Here is a 24,881-nt window from a genome sequence, read left to right on the forward strand (position 1 = left end):
TATGCTACATGCACATCTGTCCTGCCATAGGGAGTTCAGATTTCTTATATGGAATATAAGGATCTTGTATTTCATACAAGAATATCTGAGGTAAGATTTCCATATTTGAAATATGGGAAATTCATATATCACGGTCAATATCTGTAATCAAATTTTCATATCTGAAATATGTGCACTTCATATGTACTCTTACATAATCTATAGCCTTGTTTTCATTTGAGAAATGAAGAAAACCTCAATTTTCCATATCACAAATTCCTCATCAGGTGAATTGAAAAGAATATATACACAATAGAGAGAATTCTATATTGCATGTAGGAAACGCAGCTTGCAGATTAGGTATGTGAGATATGCAGCATTCCATATTTCCTTTAGAAACATTGATACCTAGATGGAGAAATATGGTACATAAAGCATACAGTATTTCATGCAAAAAAATGTGTGCCTTGATTTTTATATGTGAAATTTAGATAATCGCAAAATTCAGGGGAGATGATCTACACCCAGGTTCATGAATGAATTATGGAGGTTTCATATTTCATGGTGGAAAAATCTGCACACAGATTGTCATAAGTGAAATAAAAATAATGACATTATATGTGATAAAGTCTCAGCTCAGAGTTAGATCTGGGAAGGACTGAGAGTTTCATATTTAATGTAGGAAAATGGGTGACCTGATTTTCAACAGAATTTCAAAACATCGTGTAGTAAAACCTGCACACAGAGGCAGATGAATGGGAAAAGAATTTATAGTGCCTATACACAACAACGGAGAAAGCAATGGCAAGCCACTCCAGTACTCTTGCCTAGAAAATCCCATGGATGGAGGAGCCTGGTGGGCTGCAGTCCATGGGGTCCCGAAGAGTCGGACACGACTGAGCAACTTCACTTTCACACATTGGAGAAGGAAATGGCAACCCACTCCAGTGTTCTTGCCTAGAGAATCCCAGGGACGGGGCAGCCTTGTGGGCTTCCATCTATGGAGTCACACAGAGTCGGACACGACTGAAGTGACTTAGCAGCAGCAGCATACACAACAAAGCAGTATTACTCAGCTATATAAGGGAATTCATTTGACTCACTTTGAACGAGGTGGATGAACATGGAGTCTCTTATATAAAGTCAGAAAGATAAAAATCAATACTGAATATCAATCCATGTATTTGAAATTTAAAAAGATGGAAATGACAATCCTACATACTGGGCATCGAATAAGACACAGACATAAAAAAACAGACTTGTGGACTGAGTGGGATAAGGCGAGGGTAGGATGATTTGAGAGAAAAGCACTGAAACTTATATATTGCCATGTATATGTAAAATAAATGACCAGTGGGGATTTGGTAGAGGAAGCAGGACATACAAAGTCGTGCTCTGGGACAACCCGGAGGGAGTGAGTGTGGAGGAAGGTGGGAGGGGGATTAAGAAAGGGGTGTGTGTGTGTGAGGAACACATGTATAGCTTGGGCTGATTCATTTTATTAATGGCAAAACCTTCATAATATTGTAACGTAGCTACCTTTCATTACAATGAATAAATGAATGAAAAGATTATTCACCATACTATTGCACAATGGCAAGGAACCTTGGAACAATTGTGGGAGGAGAGAGAGATGCCAAAGCACATCCAAAATAAGTGCGATGATGAAAAGAGAAATGAATGATGGATAGTGAGGCACAGCTCTTTACGAAGGAGACTCACTGATTTCTTCGGAAGAGTGATAGAAGTTGAGCCCAAAATGAGGAAGCACCTGTAGTTGGGGTCGTTGGTCATGGAATGAGATTTCAGAGGTACAGTGCAGCTGAGTCATCTATAAATATGAGTGGTGACTTTTGTATGGTCAGGCTGCTTCATTTACTGCAAGATTACCTAGTGAGAACCTGTTTTTCAGTAGGTGTACACACATGCTGTCTCATTCAGCTGCCTTCATGCCCTGGTGTCACTCTGTGTTACACAGATGCTCAGTTTCTCCACAAGGGAAATAAATGTCCCAGGTTCCTGGGAACATGCCTGTCAGTGCCCAGCCCCAAGTCTCCTCACTTGGCCTCCTCTCAGTTACCTTTCATGGTGTGGCCTTCTCTCTGAACTAGTACTGAGAGTTTTGGCCCCAGAACCTGAATGATGATATGCCAGGGAAACCAGCAAGGTCAGCACAAGGTTGGTCAGACCCTGAGCTCACCAAGCACTCCAAAGTGAACTGCCAATTCGGTGCAGGCGCAGAGGGAGCCAACATCTATAGTCCTGCTAGATCTTGCTAAATTTTGGTCACTGAACAACCTGAAGAAGTTCACGCTGTTGCTGTAATTGTGGTGCCTGTGGGACGGTTTTACGTTCAAGTCCCTTGTGCCACTGAATTGGAGGGGGATGACTTGCTGATTCAGGATGCTCCAGGACAGAAAGAGTATGGGGGAAGGACGTAATCACCTACCAAGGCTAACCTATCCCTTTCTTTCCCGACTCTCCATATCCAGGTTGCTGCCTCATACCAGTGATGCTGATTACTCCTTAACAATCAGTTCACTGTCACGACTTCTTGCGAAGTACAGTGTGTTGTTGAATCAATCTGTGGGTGGCCTGAGTTTCACCATGGCCAGGACAAACTCAAGGTAGGCGGGGTGTGAAACCTCATTACAGGAAAGCTGTCCTTTCCTCTTTTCAGGGGCAAAATATGTACCCGCCCCTTCACATTCACCATCCTTTCACATGACATTGTCTCCAGTCTGACATTCAAGTTCATCATGTAGCAGCAAAGCATGTCTTCTTCATGGTATCTCATCAAGGCTGTCATCTGTCAAACTGCTTTGGGTCAAGGAGCCTCTATATGATAGAGGTGACAGGGCTGGAAGAAAATCTAGTTTAGCGTCATCCGACATCATCTGAATTTAATTTGCGACTGATAACGAGTCACCTTCTGCTAACCCAGAATGTATGAAGGCCAAAAAACCCCAAGCTGTGCATATCGAAGAATTCCCAAAAGGAGGTGCTGTTCTATCCAGAAGGCCCTGAGATCCATCTTCAGTTCAGTGCAGTTCAGTTGCTCAGTCTTGATCGACTCTTTGCAACCCCATGTATCACAGCACTCCAGGCTTCCCTTTCCGTCACCAACACCTGGAGTTCACTCAAACTCATGTCCATCGAGTTGGTGATGCCATCCAGCCATCTCATTCTCTGTCGTCCCCTTCTCCTCTCACCCCCAATCCCTCCTAGCATCAAACTCTTTGCCAGGGAATCAACACTTCACATGAGGTGGCCAAAGTTTTGGAGCTTCAGCTTCAGCATCAGTCCTTTCAATGAACACCCAGGACTGATCTCCTTTAGAATGGACCTTCATCTTGGACTCCTGAAAATTAGCTTATTCCTGGAAAACACAGCCTGCTAGCTAGGACTAGCATGAGCACTTAGAAATCCCAACAACCTCACCCACAAATTCACTCAGTATTTTGGATCAAACTGTGTAGCACACAACGCATTTTTCTGAAGAGTCCGTCCCTGGTGCTAATGACAATTCTGATTAAGACAGTTGCAAGGAAAAACCAAGTATCAATTTGTGCTCATCAGAACAACAGGGACATCACCCATAAATCAGGAACAGATTGTCAGGACTGCAGCCAATACCCATTATCCAGTAAATATATTTTGTACCCATGCCTCCAGATCTGCATCTCTTTTTCTCATAGCCCAGATAAAATGGATGCTACAAGCACCCAATGGGCCCACAACTTTGACATAGAAGTGGCAGATTCCCTGGGCATGGAATTTTTGTGTTCTAGACAGGTCTTCCGCTTCTGGCCGATCTTGTGTTTCATCAGAGATTAGGCCCCTTGGCATCCACAGGGAGGACTTTGAGAGCCTCATATCACTTGATTTACTGTTAATGACTCCTCAAACCCTCCACACATGCTTCCCAGTATAAACATACAAAACAACATAGCAGAAATTGTGAACTTCTTTATTTTTCTTGATGTAATCCCTGATTTGTGGACCCACTGTCCAGAGTTTTCACTGGCCATCCAGGAAAGAGCACAAAAATAAATTAATAAATGCAATATAAAAAATTCAGTATTTCCTTTCACTGTATTGAATTCCATATTTCATGCAGGAAAATCCATGCCTAAAATTTCAACTGTTATATATATAGGGTATTCCTTCTCATTACATATTTAATTTATGAATAACAGCATCCATATTTTCAAATGTAGACTATAAACCATTCCCAATTCAGAAATTACACCTGGGCTCATATTTTAATAAGGGAAATACAGATAATTTCACATTGCAGGAAGGAATATCAACACCCAGCTATTTATATGGGAAATATAGCATCTGGCAAGGCAAGAGGTGAAAAGTTGGTGTGAAGATTTCTTTTATCAAACACAAGGTTTCTCTATTTCATATAAGTATATCTGATGTAAGATTTCTATATTGAAACATAGAATGTTCCACATTTCATGGACAAATCTGCACTCAAAGTGTATGTCTTATTGCACACTCTGTAGTTTGGTTTTCATATGAGAAAGGAACAAAAATCCAAAATTTCCATGTCAAAATCTCCTTGTCAGGTGAATTAAAGTGAATATATGTGAAATATAGAGAATTCCATATTTCATGTAGGAAACTCTGCTTGCAGAATTAAGTATGTGTGATACAGAGAACCCCATGTTTAAGTTAGATACATCAACACCTAGATGGAAATATATGACATATAAAGCATACCTTATTTCATGAAGGAGGTGGATGAAACTGGAGCCTATTATACAGAGTGAAGTAATCCAGAAAGAAAATATCCAATACAGTATACTGACACATATATATGGAATTTACAAAGATGACAACGATAACCCTGTATACGAGACAGCAAAAGAGACACAGATATATAGAAGTCTTTGAACTCTGTGGGAGAGGGCGAGGGTGGGATGATTTGGGGGAATGGCATTAAAAAGTGTATATTATCATATGGAAACGAATCACCAGTCCAGGATCTGCATGATACAGGATGCACAGGGCTGGTGTACTGGGAGGAACCAGAGGGATGGGATGGGGAGGGAGGTGGGAGGGGAGTTCAAGATGGGGAACACATGTACACCCAGGGCAGATTCATGTCAATGTATGACAAAACTAGTACGATACTGTAAAGGAATTAGCCTCCAATTAAAATAAGTAAATTTAGAAAACTAAATAAAATAAAACAACTAATTAAAAAAAAAAAGAAAAGAAAGAAAAGGTGTGCCTTAAATTTATATGTGAAATTTAGAAGATTCCAAAATTCTGGTGAGAATATCTGCACCCATTTTCACGAATGAACCTCAGAGATTCCATATTTCATGTGGGAAAAACTGCACCAGTTTCTCATAGGTGAATTAGAAATGATTTTATATTCTATATGAGTATGTGATAAAGTCTGAACTCAGAGTTAGATCTTGGAAATACTAAGTATATCATATTTAATGTAGGAGAAAGGACACACTGATTTTCTATAGAATTTCAAATCTTCATTTAGCAAAATGTAGAGATAACAGTAGATGAATGGATAAGGAAGATGTGGTCTACATACTCAGCTCATCTATTACACTCAGCTATAATAGCGAATCCGTTTGACTAACTTCTAACGAGGTGGATGAACATGGAACCTCATTTACAGAGTAAAGTCAGAAAGAGAAAGACGAAAACTGAATATCAATGTATGTATTTGGAATTTAAAAAGATATTACTGGCAATCCTATATGCAAGTCATCCTATAAGGGTCTGACCTAAAGGATAGACTTCTGGACTGAAAGGGATAAAACAAGGGTGGGATAAGATTTGAGAGATTAGCACAGAAATATAGACATTACCATATAAATGTGAAATAAATGACCAGTGTGAGTTTGAAACAGGAAGCTTGAGACCCAACGTCGTGCTCTGATTAACCCAGAGAGAGAGAGTGGGCAAGAAGTTGGGAGGGGATTTGGGAAGTAAGTGTGTGTGTGTGTGTGTGTGTGTGTGGAACACCTGTATGCCTAGGGCTGATAAATCTTGATACATGGCAAAAAACCATTACAATATTGTAAAGTAATTACCCTCCAATTGCACGAAATAAAGCAATAAAAAGGTTATTCACCATAGTATTGCACAAAGGCCAGTAATCTCAGAAGGATTGGAGAGGAGATGTGAGAGAGATGCAAAGGAAAATACAGGTTAAATGCGATCAAAAAAGAGAAACCAACGGTGGAATGTGGGTCATAGGTTTGTACAAACTGACACACTAACTTTCGTGAAAAGGGGCTTTCAAGAGGAATAGTAGCTGAGCCCAAATTTAAGTCGAGACTCTGGGTGGGGTTGTTGGCCATTGAATGACAGCAGCGAGGCTCAGTGCAACAGAGTCATTTTGCAATCTGAGTAATGAATTTGGTCGGTTAAGGTGCTTCATCTATCTCAGTCTTCTCTAGTGCATAGTTCTTCACACTTCTGGCTCATCCTGATTCCCTTATGCCTTGGTGTCACTTTGTGGTCCACGGAAGATCAGTTTCTCCATAGGGTTAATAAATGACCCACATTCCTGTAAACAAAAATGTCATTGCCCTCACTTAGCCTCCTCCCAGTTACCTCTCATGGAGGAGCCTTCTCTCTCAATTAGTACTGAAATGGTTTTGGACATAGATTCTTAATGATGATCTTCCAGGAAACGAGCAAAGTCCGCAGAGGGCCCTTGGGACGCTGAGTCGTCCTGTTCGCTGGCAATTTCTCCACATCAATTGCAAATTCTGTGGAGGCTCAGTTTGATCCCACATCTGCACTCCTGGTAGATCCTTCAAGTTTTGCCTGAGAACCATTCTAAATATTTTCAGCTGCTCTAGCAATGACAGTGGCTGTTTGCATTATCATCAAACCTTAGAGGGTAACAGGCAAGAAGACCAGTGGTCTTCAAATGGGAGAAATAGGCTACAAGTATCAGACATTTTTTATCTGTCTCTTAAGTGGCAGGAGGAAACAAACTATAAATTTCAGATTTTTTCCCTTTCTGTATACAGATTTAAAAGGAGGTTTCTTTTAAAATTCTGTGCTGCCAGGAGGACATATGATTAGAACTGAACTTAACTTTTCTCAGGTCTTAATCCAACCAATGCCTTTTTCATAAGGAAAAGTTTTTCTTAAGCTCTGTTAATGAACTATGCACTTTCCCTTTGCCCTTTTTTTTCAGGACAGTTCTGCCTAAGACTCAGAACCTACTTGACAAAGCAGAATATTTGTATAACATAAATTTTCTCTTAAGTTATGGTAATGAGATGATGTGTTTGCTGGGAAAGCAAAACCATTTTATGGCGCAGAACAAAACACATTGTGTCAATGTTATCTCAAAATGTATGTTATGAGTGAGGATCTCTGATTTTTGAGACAATTTCTTTCTCTAATTAGTGTCCTGCTAGTACCTATGTAAACTTTGACTAAAGCAAGGCAAGGGGTCACTCTTTCTGCCCCCTTCTAATGTCTATGTCAGAAGCTTTCATTATCTTTTTCTTACTCTTATTACACAAAATAAAACCTTATTACACAAAATAAAACCTTATTACAAAAATACTCTGCCTGATGAAGAATCCTAAGTGGCCACAGGTTGAATTCCTGTCCTCCCCAGTCCACAAATCCCAGGGCCTTTCACTGTAGCTCATAAGCAACGTTTCAAATCCTGCGTACTGCTGAATTGTACTGGAAGGTGTTGCCCAGTATCCTGCAGGAAAAGGAGTATGAAAGATAAACCAAAATCACTTGCAAAATTAAACCCACGCATTTCTGCCCCTACCCTTGACATCCAGGGAGCTGTCTCTTACAACTGATGCTAATGAGATGCTCCTTAACAGTCACCTCATTCTGGAATTGCCAGTTGTTTTAACAGAACACACTGACCTTGCAACACCCGCTACTTTCCTGGATAACCAAGAATTTCAATAATAACTCTCTGAAAACACTACTCTGGTACACTCTCTGGTCACTGATGACATACATTCCCTGCCAAACTGTATGGCTTCTATTCAAATGCGAGTCAAAAGGAGTTTCCTATAGACATTTGCTCAGACATACAGGTATAGTGATTCCCAGGCTGTGCTGTCACTTTGCCTTTGGAGATCGCAATTCCCAGAGCCCCCAGTTCACTTGGCCCCTGTCTCCTGGCCAGGGCCATCACCCCTGGCCCTCTTCTGCTCCTGTTCTTTCTCCTCCTCCTGAGCAACTGACCCCCAAGAAGTGGCAGTGAATATACGACATTGGCTTAGAAGCCAGGGATGGCATTTCTCTAGTAAATGCATGCCTTTTCCTCTGATCTCCCTTCCTCTGGAGCCAAAGATAGGCTTTGGGGTCTTTCTCATCCTCAGAGCTCAGCTCCACCTGCAGGGCCACCAACACCTTCTGTAAATTCCAGTGGAGGCTGGTCACTCTAGACTCCTGTCCTTTGATGTTCCTGGCCCTACTCCTCCAGCTTCTGCTCATACTCCTTGGAGGACTCCTGCCCCTGCTCCTCCTCTGCCATCACTCAAACCTCCTCAATGCAAGGTCTTCAACCAGCAGCTGGAACTCTTACCCAATTTCTGACACCTTTCTCTCCTTCAGAAGCATGCTTTCCTCCACCGACTCGCCACTGATAAGAGTGGCCTCCTCACCCGGTGTGCCACCTTGTCCGTGAAACATTCCCAGATGGATCCACCATACCAGCGGGTCCAGAGCCTCAGGCACCTTGCAGACCCACACTCACAACTAAGAAGATTCAGGTTGGTCCAGAGGTGCTCCCACCTTCCTCTGGTCTCAATCTCCATGTGGCACTGGTATTGGCCCAGAACTGCAAAGGAATTGGACACTAAAGCACAGCAGGTTTCCCTAAGCTCAGCCCCTTCCCACTAATTGGTTTCTTGCCTACAACCTTTGAGCAGGGAATGTGAAACATGCTTGTCCCAGCGACTTGACATTACACATGTATAATTTATTGGTGAGAGGGGACTCACTTCTACACCCTGATCTCCACACCCTATCATGAACCAATCAAATGTAATCTACAGGCCTTTTCTCACAGGAATAACCCCCGTGTAATAATCGGCAATCTGGCAGCAGTGACCCCGTTTCCAAAATTGGCTCGCGACAAAGTTGTGGTGAGACCTCAGAAACTGTTTCAGTGAGCAACAATGGAGAAGAGCCTGAGCAGTGAGTGGGACAGCAGGGCCAGTAACAACCAAATCAAGGAATAGGAACCTGATGCTGCAACCCTCCTCAAGCCTGAAATTGCCTATGGGGCAGTGGGTGAATGCCTTTACCGAGGAGTCCACACTGGTGAGACAAAGTAGCCCTTAGGGTCAGAGGTGCTCACCTTGGATCCAAACTGCAAATCCTGGGCAGGGAGTGGGGTAGGGTGTCGCACACACTGACTTCAGTTTCGGTCAGCTGCTGCAGAGTTCATCCAAAAACTTGTGCCTTGGGTTACAACAGTGTCAGGAATGCAGTCAGTCTCTGAGGAAGGAGTATATCACTTCCCTTGGCTCTCTGTCTGGTCCCCACACGTACCCCCTAACCAAACCATCCTGAAAAACCTGGCCCCAAATCTGTCCGCTCCAGAAATAGGGACACTGATGTAAAGAGGGAACACAGGTGTTTCATTAGTTGAAATACCAGTGGGACGTATAAATAGAGAGATTTCCTTATTTTCGCGGAAATTCTCCATTCTGATCTTCAGATGTAAATGTAGAGAATTCCAACTTCCATGAAGAAGGATTAGTTCCTAGATTTTTATATGGGACATTTAGAGAATTTGATAGGGGTAAATCGTTTTCTAGACATACATGAGAAATACAAATATGTTCATATTTCATGGGGAAAAGTTGTTGTTTTGATATAAATGAACAATACGAAGAAGAATTTCATATTTCATGAAGAAACAGTGGTGGCCAGAATTTCATTTTTGAAATAGAGCTAATTCCAAACCCATATGGTTTTCCCATATCTTAATTACACTTTTCATGTCAGTAAAACGTGATTGCGATGTTTCTATAAGATGTATACAATTTCACAATTCAACCAGGAAAATGTAGGCACAATTTTCACATATGAAATATCTAGAATTCCATATTGAGGAAGGAAAAATGTGTGTACACATATTCACATGTGAAACATAGAAGATTCAATATATGATGAAAGACATATATAAACAGATTTTCAAACATGAAACACAGATTTCTTATGCCACATAGAAAAAGCTACACCCATATTTTCTCATGTGAAACATAGAATATTGCATATTTAAAGCAGGAAAATTATCATTTAGGTTTTCTGATGCTTGAAGTAGATATCCAAAGTTAGTGCTCTGGAACAACCCACAAGAATAGGGTAGAGAAGGATGTGGGAGGGGCTTAATGATTGAAAGGACATATTGATACCTGTGACACATTAATGTTGATAAATGGCAGAAATCATCACAATATTATGTAGCATTTATACTTCTGCTATAATAAAAAAATATAGTTTAAAAAAATGCAAAAGAACAAAGAACTCTATTCATTGATTTATCATGACCTAAACGGAAAATCGGAGAAGGCAATGGCATCCCACTCCAGTTCTCTTGCTTGGAAAATCCCATGGATGGAGGAGCCTGGTAGGCTGCAGTCCATAGGGTCACTAAGAGTCGGACACGACTGCGGGAATTCACTTTCACTTTTCACTTTTGGATAAGGAAATGACAATTCACTCCAGTGTTCTTGCCTGGAGAATCCCAGGGATGGGGGAGCCTGGTGGACTGCCGTCTATGGGGTCCCACAGAGTCGCACACGACTGAAGTGACTTAACAGCAACAGCAGCAGATGGAAAAAAGATCAAAGAGTGAATATGTACAGATGTAATTGATTCTCTTTGACTTACAGCAAACAAAATTTTAAAGTGAATATACTTCAATAAAAACTGGTGAAAAAATAGTGCATCAACTATACCTCCAACAAAGAGTAAATAAACAGTTGCCCTTTTTGCACTATATATGTCATTGAGGACCTTATGCTAGGTAAAGTACTTAAGTTAGCAGAAGCAAAATTTTGATAATCCCACAACGCTGTTAAAATACCTGAGTTATAGAAACAGAGAGTAGAGTGTGGTTTCTGAGCTAGTGGAAATGGACCATGATGATGCAGGTTACCAAATTTTAGTCACAGGTTGAATAACCTCATCCCAGAAGACTATAATAGAGGGAGGATGGACATGGAATGGCAGCCCTTAGGACAGGAACTTAAGTGAAGTTTGAAGTCCAACTCCACCAACAGCAAACCTCTCAGCAGAGTGTAGTGAAAGATGTATTGCAATGCTCCATGTTCTCTGGCCCTGGGCTGAGTAGCGAGCAGCAGAGTTTCAAAACAGATTGTGTCTTGCAGAGGCTGAGAGTCCTTGCTAGAGCCACTCACGGACATGGCCTCGGTTTCAAAGTAATAGCCAAAGTGTGCCAGCCCCACATTCATGACCTATGGTCGTGGCAATTTGCATGGGTCACTGTCTGTGGGATCCGGTGCCCCATTTGGCTAAACTGAGGAGACTGAAGGCCAACCGCATACTGGGCACATGTTTTCCTTATTGAAGATGGGTGGGTACAGTATGAGGATCTTGGTAAGAGGAAGGCATAGAGAACTGAGAGATACCTCCTCAGCTGGGAGTGGGCACTTGTAAGAGGACCAAGAATGGGTGCTGGATGTACTTTCCCAGAAAGGAGAGCCAGCATGCACAGGGACACCCTGCTCCTAACCAGGACCTTCGAAGGTGAAAGTCAAATGTGGGCCCCTTTCCTTTCAGGATAGGAAATTATATTTATTTCTGTAGAGGTTTACAGGAACACTGTTACCTGACCCTGACCTTACCTCAAGAACAGAGGGTCTACAGGAAGATGGTTGCAGCAGCTAATCACACCGTTCCCTCAACATCCCTCTAAGTGGGCATTGCTGAAAGCTGTGGGGATGGGTTCAGTTCAGTTCAGTTCAGTCTTTCAGTTGTGTCCGACTCTTTGCGACCACATGAATCACAGCACACCAGGCCTGTTAGCCTTCTTCAAAGGTATAACCTACCCAATTTCTAACAACAAAAATAGCCCTGCAATAAAAACACCTTAATTTTAAGCATCTATATTCTGATATTGCTTAGCTTAACTATGTTGGGCACATGGCTATTTGGTAACAGTAGCACCTTGTCTCTCAATTCTTTAGAAGGTAGCTGACTATCTGAAACCACATTCAAAACCACATTCTCTCATGAAAATATGAGAAGGTATATTCTTCTATACAAAACAGGCTAGGAAAGGCTGATGGTAACCCCAATTACCAGGTGAATTTAGACAAACTGAAAAAATGTTGTCATTAAATCTTACTTCAGTTCAGTTCAGTCGCTTAGTCGTGTCCGACTCTCCGCGACCCCATGAATCACAGCATGCCAGGCCTCCCTGTCCATCACCAACTCCCGGGGTTCACTCAAACCCATGACCATCGAGTCAGTGATGCCATCCAGCCATTTCATTTTCTGTCGTCCCCGTCTCCTCCCATTAGCCATTATCCCTGCACAGCCCATTTTTCTTAACCAGCTGCTCCTGGGTTCAGTAGTCTTTTCTACTGGGGTGAACATGGTAAACAGATGCATATACAGCAGTACCAAATTGAAAGAGAGACTCAGTATTGTACAATAAATTTGTATGTTGAAGCTCTAACTCTCTGTACTTTATATTTCGTGAAACTGTGAGGAAATTATAGTTCTTTCTGACCCTATTTGGAAATGGGACCTCTAGATTGGTAATTGAGTTAATATGATTGGCACATTATAAGAAAAGCAGATCAGTCAGAGACAAAACAGAAATATTACTAAGTGAAGACAAAGCCAGAAAATGGCTGGTAAAAATCCAAAAGAGGTCTCAGATGAAAACAAATCAGCTGACTTTAATTACTGCCTTGAACCTCAGAAGTTTGGAATACATTTCTTGGAGCTCTCTGGTATAGGACACTTTGTTATAGCAGCTTTAGCAAACCAATATATGTGCTTCTCTTGAAAAGTATCTGTCAATTCCCAAAGAATCCTCCATTTCTTACACAAGTTTTCAGGGAATGGAAACTGACAAAGAACTCACTTGTCCATTAATTGATTACCCTTAAAACGTCCTAGTGCTCCCTAAGAGTTATCATTCTTTCTTTAGAGATTCAGCTGGGTTAGAACTTATTCCTACTTCATGGTTAAAGATGATCTAGCATATATTAGCATGATCATAATTTACAGGAAGTGGTAGAAAATAAGCACAAGTGAAAGCAGGCTGACATTGAAAATATACAACCTTCTCCACTTATCTTTCCCATACATCATGTTTAATTCCCTAAGAGAAAAGTGGTAGTGACCAAGGCATTGCTTCCTATTGCCTTGGGGAAATCACAAAGTTGCGATGTTGTAGTAATCATGCCAACCTAAACATTCCCAAACCAAGACACTAGGCTGCAGTAGCCATGGGGCAGCCTAGAGGACAACAAATCTTCCCAAACTGTTGGAGACACCTGGGTCTTTCGACCAGACAGTTGGCCAGAAATGTTTGTGTCAGCATCTCTATGGCAGAATTTGTGGTTTATGGCTGCCACTCTTATCACCAACCCTCTCGATTCCTGAGACACCCAAGAGACCATCATTCTAGCCTGTAGACTACATATCTTAAAAATACAGGAATACAACCCAATCCAAAATGAAGGGTTCCAACCCATGGGGATGTTAAATGGTCCTCAAACACATGAAGGGCTATTATAAGCAGCAATATCACAGCTCCAGGCAAGCTCACCATTAACACTTGCAGCCAATGCCAGACACATATCCCCAGTATCTATAGAGAGGGTAGATTTGAAGTTCACTATCAGCTCGAGTCCACATCCCTGGTGGCTCAGATGGTAAAGTGTCTGCCTACAATGCGGGAGCCCTGGGTTCAGTCCCAGCGTAGGGAAGATCTCTTGGAGAAGTAAATGGCAACCCACTCCAGTATTCTTACCTGGCAAATCATATGGACAGAGGAGACTGGTAGGCTACAGTCCCTGGGGTCGCAAAGAGTCATACACGACTGAGCGACTTCACTTTCACCAACTAGAGGGAAAAAGGTGATATATATATATTGACCTTCTGTCTTAGTCAAGTCTAAAAGGCAGAGTCTGTACTCCAGCACATCATGCCCAAGACATACATAAGTAATAATTTTTGCAGATAACAGTACCAGGTACAGGACACCTTTTAGCTGATGTACAACCAAAGTGTAGTAATATATAAACCTTTAATGCTAGTTTCAGAGAGAAAATGGTCATCTCCCAGTTGATACAGTCAATAGGACTCAAATTACTAATAACTTTCAACTTGGCCATAAGGCATTGCGGCTTCCCTCTATGGAACCTAGTCAAGAAGTTTCAGTTCAGGCCTATCTTCAGGCTCAAACTTTCATTTCTCAAATTTCTTCATTCAATCCTCAGACAGCTAATATATAGACAATGTAAATGCACTCTCGGAAGGTGATTAAGACTTCAAAAACAAAGAACATTTCCAGGGCAAGCGACAAATGGTGCTACAGGTTGGTGATTAGATGGAGGAAGATGGAGAGGAGAATGAAACGGAGATTTCAGAGCTTGGATCTGACTGTTTGAGTTGGTGGGAGCAACACCAAACCTGCCTGCAGAACTCAGAGTGCTACAGTAGACCAAGTGCAGTGCTACCACTTAGAAATTCAGGAGATAGTATTTGGGCGGGGGGGTCGTGGTCTTGTGGAAGACTTTTCTATTAGATTTCTTCCAACATATAGCATAGTTAATAGATCTGGAGCCATGATTTACCTTTCGATAACATGTTATTTCAATTGAGTTATCTTCAGTGGCTCTATCATATCAAATCTTTGTGAACCCCATGGACTGCAACAGGCCAGGCTTCCCTGTTCGTCACCAACCCCTGGAGTTGTTCAAACTCATGTTTATTGAGTCGATGCCGCCATCCAACCTTCTCCTACTCTGCCATCCCCTTCTCATTCGGTCTTCAATTCATTCCAGTCATCAAGGTCTTTTTCAATGAATTCGAACTTTGAGTCAGCTGGAGCTTCAGTATCAGCCCATCTAATGAGTATTCAAGGTTGATCTCCATTCGGATTGACTGGCTTGATCTTCTTGCAATCCAAGGGACTCTCAAGAAACTTCTCCAACACTGCAGTTCAAAAGCATCAGTTCAGCACTCAGCTTTCTTTATGGTCCAACACTCACATGCATTCATACACGACTACAGGAAAAACTATAGTTTAGACTAGATAGACATTTGTTGGTAAAGTACTATATCTGTTTTCTAATACACTTTCTAATCTTATCAAAACTTTTATTCAAATGAACAAAGATATTTTAAATCATGACTAGAGTCACCATCTGCAGTGGTTTTGGAGAGCAAGAAAACTAAGTCTCTTACTGTTTCCATTGTTCCCCCATCTATTTGCAATACAGTAATGGGAGTGCATACCATGATCTTCATTTATTGAATGTTGGATTTTAAGACAGGTTTTTAAGTTTCCCCAAGAAGTTCTTTAGTTACTTTTCATTTTCTGCCTGAAGGGTGGTGCTATCTGAGTGTTTGAGGTTATTGTTATTTCTCCTAGCACTCTTGATTCCATATTGTGCTTCATCCAGTTCAGCATTCCGTATGATGGATTCTGCATATAATTTAAATAATTAGGGTGACTACATACAGCCTCTGTCATCTGTTTTCTTGCAATTTGGAACCGATGCATTGCTCCTTGTCTCTTTCTAACTGTTGCTGTTTGACCTGAATACAGATTGCTCACAAGGCAGGTAAAGTAGTCTGGTATTTCTGTTTCTTTAGGAGTTTTCCAAATTAGTTGTGATGTACATTATCAAAGGCCCTAGCATAGTCAGTGAAGTAGAAATAGATTTGTTTTTTTGGGTATTCTCTTTTCTATGATCCAGTGGGGGTTGCCAATTTGTTTTCTGGTTCTTCTGCTTTTTCTAAATTCAGCTTGAACATCTGGAAGTTATCAGTGCACTTACTCTTGAAGACTAGCTTGGAGAATTTGAGCATTACTTTGATAGAGTGTGAGATGAGTGCAACTGTGTGAAAATTTCAATATTTTTTGCTATGAGCTTTCTTTGAAACAGGAATGAAACTGACGTTTTCTTGTCCTGTGGCCACTGCTAATCTTTTTCCTAATTTGCTAGCATATCATGTACAGCACTTTCACATTCTCATTATTTGGGATTTGAAAGGGTTTAGCTGGAATTTCATCATCTCCAATAGCTTTGTTTGCAGTGATGCTTCGTAAGGTCCTCTTAACTTCTCATCCCAGGATCGCTAGTTCTAGGTGAGTGATCACACCACTGTGGTTATTGTAAGATCCTTTTTCTAAAGTTCTTCTATGAATCCTTGCCACCTCTTCTTAATATCTTATGCTTTATTTAGCTCCATACACTTTTATCTTATTCTGCCCATTCCCTTGGTATGTCTAATTTTGAAGGAGAAATCTATAGCCCTTCCCAGTCTGTTGTTTTCGTATGCCTTTTTACATTTATCACTTGGGAAGGCTTTCTCACCTATCCTTGCTATTCTTTGTAACTTTGCATTCAGATGAACATATCTTTTCATTTTGCCTATCGCCTTTCCCTTCTCTTCTTCGGAAGAAAGAAAGCAAATAGAAAGTCCTCCTCAGACAACCATCTTGCCTTTTTGCATATCTTCTGGGGGTGATTTTGATCAGCACTTCCTGTTCAGTGTTATGAACCTCCATCCATCAGTCCATCACATTGGGCACCTGGCAGTCTTGGAAATTCATCGTTCAGTGACCTTTCTTTTTACTTCTCGTTCTGTTCATGGGGTTCTCAAGACAAGAATACTGAAGTGATTTGACATTCTTTTCTCCAGTAGACCATGTTTCATGAGAATTCCCACCATGACCTGAATATCTTGGGTGGTCATACACACTATGATTCATAGCTTCATTGAGTTAGACAGGACTCTGTCCAAGTGATCACTTTGGTAAGTTTTCTGAAATTGTGGCTTCTGTTTTATCTTATGGATAGTCAAAGCTATGGTTTTTGCCATGGTCATGTATGGATGTGAGAATTGGACTGTGAAGAAAGCTGATCACCGAAGAATTGATGCTTTTGAACTGTGGTGCTGGAAAAGACTCTTGAGAGTCCCTTGTACTACAAGGAGATCCAACCAGTCCATTCTAAAGGAGATCAATCCTGGGTGTTCATTGGAAGGACTGATGCTAAAGCTGAAACTCCAATACTTTGGCAACCTCATGCAACGAGTTGACTCACTGGAAAAGAGTCTGATGCTGGGAGGGATTGGGGGCGGGAGGAGATGGGGACGACAGAGAATGAGGTGGCTGGCTGGCATCACCGCCTCTGTGGACATGAGTTTGCGTGAACTCCGGAGTTGGTGATGGACAGGGAGGCCTGGCGTGCTGTGATTCATGGGGTCGCAAAGAGTCGGACACGACTGAGCGATTGAACTGAACTGGTGGATAAATATGAGAGGCTTATCGGGCTTTCCTCATAATATTTCAGTTATGAAATCATATAAAAACATACCTTTGCTTTTTTTTTTCTCTTTGAATACTTCTCTACTGATACAAAACGAAGAGAGTACACACTTGGAAGTCCCTTATTTTTATTAGATTTTTTACTAATTTTTTAAACTGTACCAATGTTGCTGAAAGACTTCCTTCCAATAAATATAGCCTATTTTTTAGTATCTCCTCCTGCCATACCAGACACATGCAAATAAATGGAAAGGAAGATAAAATGCAAAAGAACAGACAAGTCAACTTCTGAAGAGTGTTGCAAATAAAGAAAAGCCATGGGAAAATCAGCCATAAGTTGGTTGACCGACATAGTAGTGTGGGGGAAACTCTGGAGAGAAATCAGCAAAACTTGTAAACAAATCATTTGTCATCAATCTAATACAGTTCAGTCTCTCAGTCGTGCGTGACTCTTTGTAACCCCATGGACTGCATCATGCCAGGCTTCCCTGACCACCAGCAACTCCCAGAGATTTCTTAAACTCATGTCCATTGAGTCCATGATGCCATCCAACCATCTCATCCTGTGTTGTCCACATCCCCTTCTGCCTTCCATCTTTCCCAGTACCAGGGTCTTCTCCAGTGAGTCATTTCTTTACATTACGTGGCCAAGGGATCGGAATTTCAGCTTCAGCATCAGTCCTTCCAATGAATATTCAGGACTGATTTCCTTTAGGATGCACAGTTTGGATATCTTTGATGTCCAAGAGACTCTCAAGAGTCTTCTGCAACCCCACAATTCAAAAATATCAATTCTTCAGTGCTCAGCTTTTCTTGTAGTCCAGCTCTCACACCCATAGAAGGCTACTGTCACTTGTCATAGATATCAGTAAGTTCCTATTTATAACATCTGATTCTCATTATCCCTCCCTTCCTAATATATCTTGCCTACATATTAAGATCCTGCTGGATTTCAAATCTAAATGACACATTTCGACTTCTTCCTTAGTCTCATGACAGGATTCCTAATGACCTTGTTAGCCACCTCCATTTGTTTTAGTCTAGCAGTCAGTCTATCCCATTGCTTCTGACACCAGGAAATATAGGAATGTGAGGGCCATCCTTTCATTTTTTCATGTCATATCCATCTTCTCCTGAGCCTCCAGATACCTCCATCCGTACTTCTTACATGTTACTGACTGAGACAATTGTGACCACACTTAATGTATCTTATAAAACTTATTAATGTATGAAAAAGGAAATTATGCTAAAACTATCGCTGTGAAAGTGCTTCACTAAATATGCCAGCAAATTTGGAAAACTCAGCAGTGGCCATAGGACTGGAAAAGGTCAGTATTCATTCCAATCCCAAAGAAAGGCAATGCCAAAGAATGCTTGAACTATCGCAAAATTGCACTAATCTCACATGCTAGTAAAGTCATGCTCAAAATTCTCCAAGCCAGGCTTCAGCAATATGTGAACCGTGAGTTACCAGATGTTCAAGCAGGTTTTATAAAAGGTAGAGGCAACAGAGATCAAATTGCCAACATCCGCTGGATCATGGAGAAAGCAAGAGAGTTCCAGAAAAATATCTATTTCAGCTTCATTGACTATGCCAAAGCCTTTGATTGTGTGGATCACAATAAACTATAGAACATTATGAAAGAGATGGGAATACCAGACCACCTGACCTGCCTCTTGAGAAACCTGTATGCAGGTCAGGAAGCAACAGTCAGAACTGTACATGGAACAACAGACTGGTTCCAAATAGGAAAAGGAGTACGTCAAGGTTGTATATTGTCACCTTGCTTATTTAACTTATATGCAGATTACATCATGAGGAACGCAGGGCTGGAAGAAGCACAAACTGGAATCGAGATTGCTGGGAGAAATATCAATAACCTCAGATATGCAGATGACACCACCCTTATGGCAGAAAGTGAAGAGGAACTCAAAAGCCTCTTGATGAAAGTGAAAGAGGAGAGTGAAAATGTTGGCTTGAAGCTCAACATTCAGAAAACAAAGATCATGGCAACTGGTCCCATCACTTCATGGGAACTAGATGGAAAAACAGTGGAAACAGTGTCAGAAGTTAATTTTTTGGGCTTGAAAATCACTGCAGATGCTGATTGTAGCCAGGATATTAAAAGACGCTTACTCCTTGGAAGGAAAGTTATGACCAACCTTGATAATATATTAAAAAGCAGACACATTACTTTGCCAACAAAGGTCCGTCTAGTCAAGGCTATGGTTTTTCCTGTGGTCATGTATGGAGGTGAGAGCTGGACTGTGAAGAAAGCTGATCGCCGAAGAATTGATGCTTTTGAACTGTGGTTTTGGAGACGACTCTTGAGAGTCCCTAGTACCGCAAAGAGATCCAACCAGTCCATTCTAAGGAAGATCGATCCTGGGTGTTCATTGGAAAGACTGATGCTGACGCTGAAGCTGCAATCCTTTGGCCAACTCATGAGGCGAGTTGACTCACTGGAAAAGACTCTGATGCTGGGAAAGGTTGGGGGCGGGAGGAGAAGGGGACGACCGAGAATGAGATGGCTGGATGGCATCACCGACTCTGTGGACATGAGTTTGAGTAAACTCCGGGAGTTGGTGATGGATAGGGAGGCCTGATGTGCTGTGATTCATGGGTTCACGGAGAGTCGGACACGACTGAGCGACTGAACTGAACGCTAAAAGCATTAGTTCTCACAAATGCTTGAGAACTCCTTCAGAAACGTGACTCTCAGCCTTCCTGATACATTCTGGCAAGGTCTAGAGGCTCAGAGGAAAAGAAAATTATTGAGATTCACCTTCTTGTATGAAATAGATTGTGGAAAAGAGTTGAATCTAAAACCTCTTTAACTTGTGCCATAAAAGTAGGCATGACAGCATGCTAAAGACAAAAAACAGAGACACATACACTTGGGAAAATAGTTCTAGTGGCTCTCTAGTAATATGACAGACTTGTTCATTTCTGCCATTAAGGAGCCTGGTCCTAGATAAGGAAAATATATATGTGGGTTGCAATGTTGACATTTCCTCTCAGTTTCAGAGATTTCCATTGCTCTAGAAAAGGGAAAATTTGTTAGAGGTTCAGTTCAGTTCAGTTCAGTTGCTCAGTCGTGTCCTAGTCTTTGAGACCCCATGAATCACAGCACTCCAGGCCTCCCTGTCAATCACCAACTACCGGAGTTCACTCAAACTGTTGTCCACAGTGTCAGTGATGCGATCCAGCCATCTCATTCTCTGTCGTTCCCTTCTCCTCCCGCCCCCAACCTTTCCCAGCATCAGAGTCTTTTCCAGTGAGTCAACTCGTCGCATGAGGTGGCCAAAGTATTGGAGTTTCAGCTTTAGCGTCAGTCCTTCCAATGAACACCAAGGATTGATCTCCTTTAGAATGGACTGGTTGGATCTCCTTGCAGTACAAGGGACTCTCATGAGTCTTTTCCAACATCACAATTCAAAAGGATCAATTCTTCGGCAATCAACTTTCTTCACAGTCCAACTCCAATCCATACATGACCACGGCAAAAACCATAGCCTTGACTAGACGGACCTTGCTTGGAAAAGTAATGTCTCTGCTTTTTAATATACTATGTAGGTTGGTCATAAATTTCCTTCCAAGGAGTAAGCGTCTTTTAATATCCTGGCTGCAATCAGCATCTGCAGTGATTTTCAAGCCCAAAAAATTAAATTCTGACACTGTTTCCACTGTTTTTTCATCTATTTCCCATGAAGTGATGGGGCCAGTTGCCATGATCTTTGTTTTCTGAATGTTGAGCTTCAAGCCAACCTTTTCACTCTCCTCTTTCACTTTCATCAAGAGGCTTTTGAGTTCCTCTTCACTTTCTGCCATAAGGGTGGTGTCATCTGCATATCTGAGGTTATAGATATTTTTCCCAGCAATCTTGATTCCAGCTTGTGCTTCTTCCAGCCCAGCATTCCTGATGATGAACTCTGAATGTAAGTTAAATAAGCAAGGTGACAATATACAACCTTGATGTATTCCTTTTCCTATTTGAAACCAGTCTGTTGTTCCATGTACAGTTCTGACTGTTGCTTCCTGACCTGCACACAGGTTTCTCAAGAGGCAGTTCAGGTGGTCTGGTATTCCCATTTCTTTCATAATGTTCCACAGTTTATTATTATCCACACAGTCTAAGACTTTAGCATAGTCAATGAAGCAGAAATAGATGTGTTTCTGGAACTCTCTTGCTTTCTCCATGATCCAGCGGATGTTGGCAATTTGATCTCTGGTGCCTCTGCCTTTTCTAAAACCTGCTTGAACATCTGGGAGTTCACGGTTCACATATTGCTGAAGCCTGGCTTGGAGAATTGTGTGCATGACTTTACTAGCATGTGAGATTTGTGCAATTATGTGGTAGTTTGAGCATTCTTTGGAATTGCCTTTCTTTGGGATTGGAATGAAGACTGACCTCTTCCAGTCCTGTGGCCACTGCTGAGTTTTCCAAATTTGCTGGCATATTGAGTGCAGCACTTTCACAGCATCATCTTTCAACTTTTGAAAGAGCTCAACTGGAATTCCATCATCTCCACTAGCTTTGTTCGTAGTGATGCTTTCTAAGGCCCACTTGACTTCACATTCCAAGATGTCTGGTTCTAGGTCAGTGATCACGTTTTTGTGAATTTCTTGTTCGTGAAAATCTTTTTTGTACAGTTCTTCTGTGTATTCTTGCCATCTCTTCTTAATATCTTCTGCTTCTGTTAGGTCCATACCATTTCTGTCCTTTATCGAGCCCATCTTTGCATGAAATATTCCCTTGGAATCTCTAATTTTCTTGAGATCTCTTGTCTTTCCCATTCTGTCGTTTTCCTCTATTTCTTTGCATTGATCACTGAGGAAGGCTTTCTTATCTCTCCTTGCTATTCTTTGGAACTCTGCATTCAGATGCTTATATCTTTCCTTTTCTCCTTTGCTTTTCGTTTCTCCTCTTTTCACAGCTATTTGTAAGGCCTCCTCAGACAGCCAGTTTGCTATTTTGCATTTCTTTTCCATGGGGATGTTCTTGGTCCCTGTCTCCTGTACAATGTCATGAACCTCCGTCCAGAGTTCATAAGATTGCATCCATGTATTGCATTTCAGACCCTTCTGTTGACCATGATAGTTACTCCATTTCTTTTAATGGATTCTTGCCCACAGTAGTAGATATAATGGTCATCTGAGTTAAATTCACCCATTCCAGTTCATTTGAGTTCACTGATTGCCAGAATGTCGATGTTCACACTTGCCATCTCCTGTTTGCTCACTTCCAATTTGCCATGATTCATGGACGGAACATTTCAGGTACTGAAGGAATATTGGTCTTTAAAGCACTGGATTTTGCTTCTATCACTAGTCACATCCACCAGACGGTTTTGTTTTTGCTTTGGCTCCATCCCTGCATTCTTTTTGGATTTATTACTCCACTGATTTCCAGTAGCATATTGAGCACCTACCAACCTGGGGAATTCCTCTTTCAGTATCCTATCATTTTGCCTTTTCATACAGTTCATGGGGTTCTCAAGGCAAGTATACTGAAGTGGTTTGCCATTCCCTTCTGCACTGAACCACACTGAGTTAGATAAGACTGTGGTCTGTGTGATCAGATCGACGAGTTTTCTGTGATTATGATTTCAGTGTGTCTGCCCTCTGATGCCCTCTCGCAATACCTACCATCTAATTTGGGTTTCTCTTACCTTGGTTGTGGGGTATCTCTTCACGGTTGCTTCAGCAAAGAACAGCCAAAACTCCTTGATTTGGACGGGGGGTATCTCCTAACTACCGCACCTCCTGACCTTGAACGTGGAATAGCTCGTCTTGGCCTTCCTGTGCCTGTGCAGTCGCCGCCACTTGGACATGGGGTTGCTCCTCTCGGCCACAACCCAGACCTCGGGCAAGTGGTAACTCCTCTCGGCCATGCTTCCGCGTGGTCTGTCATGCAGTTTTGCCAAGAGAACGCACTGGTCATAGCAAAAACCCTCTTTCAACACATAAGAGAAGACTCTACACGTGGACATCACCAGATGGTCAAAACCGAAATCCAGATCATGAACTCCTTATTGACAAATTCAGACTTAAATTGATGAAAATAGGGAAAACCACTAGACCATTCAGATATAACTTAAATCCAATTTCTTATGATTATACAGATGAAGTGAGAAATAGATTTAACGGACTAGATCTGAAAGATAGAGAGCCTTACGAACTATGGACGGGAGTTTGTGACATTGTACAGGAGACAGGGATCAAGACCATCAACATGGAAAAGAAATGCAAAAAAGCTAAATCGCCGTCTGGGGAGGCCTTACAAATAGCTGTGAAAAGAGGAGAAGCGAAAGCAAAGTAGAAAAGGAAACATTTAAGCATCTGAATGCAGAGTTCCAAACAATAGCAAGGAGAGATAAGAAAGCCTTGCTCAGTGATTAATGCAAAGAAATAGAGAGAAACAACAGAATAGGAAAGACTAGAGATATCTTCAAGAAAATTAGAGATACCATGGGATCATTTCATGCAAAGACGGACTCAGTAAAGGACAGAAATTGTATGGGTTTAACAGAAGCAGGAGAAATTGAGAAGTTGCAAGAACTCAGAACTGTACAAATAATAGATCTTCATGACCAAGACAATCACAATGGTGTCATCACTCACCTAGAGCCAGACATCTTGGAATGTGATGTCAAGTGGGCCTTAGAAAGCATCACTAGGAACAAAGCCAGTGGAGGTGATGGAATTCCAGTTGAGATGTTTCAAATCCTGAAAAATGATGTTGTGATAGTGCTGCCCTCAATATGCCAGGCAAGTTTGGAAAACTTAGCAGTGGCCACAGAAATGGAAAATGTCCGTTTTCATTCCAGTCCTAAAGAAAGGCAATGGCAAAGAATGCTCAAACGACTACATAATTGCACTCATCTCACACGCTAGTAAAGTCATGCTCAAAATACTCCAAGCCACTCTTCAGCAATACGTGAACCGTGAACTCCCAGATGTTCAGGCCAGTTTTAGAAAAGGTATAGGAACTAGAGATCAAATTGCCAACATACCTTGGATCGTGGAAAAAACAAGAGAGTTCCATAAAAACATGTATTTCTGCTTTATTGGCCCATTTCTTTTTTCAGTTATTTGTTGTTTAGGCATTGAGCTTCATGAGGTGCTTTTGTAGTGTAGGGATTAATCATTTGTCAGTGACTTTGTTTCCTGTTATTTTTTCCATTTCATACGGTGCCTTTTCACGTTGCTTATAGTCTTCTACTGATTGCTATAGTAAAAGAACGGATGTCAAACGAAGTCAAGTAAGGAAGTTGATATGTGTGGTTTAAATATCAGAGGAAGCTGGTTCATCACCTGTAAGCAGTGTATGCGATGAGGGGAGAGACTTGATGAGACCTC

Source organism: Moschus berezovskii, chromosome Y (genome assembly GCF_049115385.1).
Source record: "Moschus berezovskii isolate FMDL1 chromosome Y, NW_MosBer_1.0, whole genome shotgun sequence".
Taxonomy (NCBI): domain Eukaryota; kingdom Metazoa; phylum Chordata; class Mammalia; order Artiodactyla; family Moschidae; genus Moschus; species Moschus berezovskii.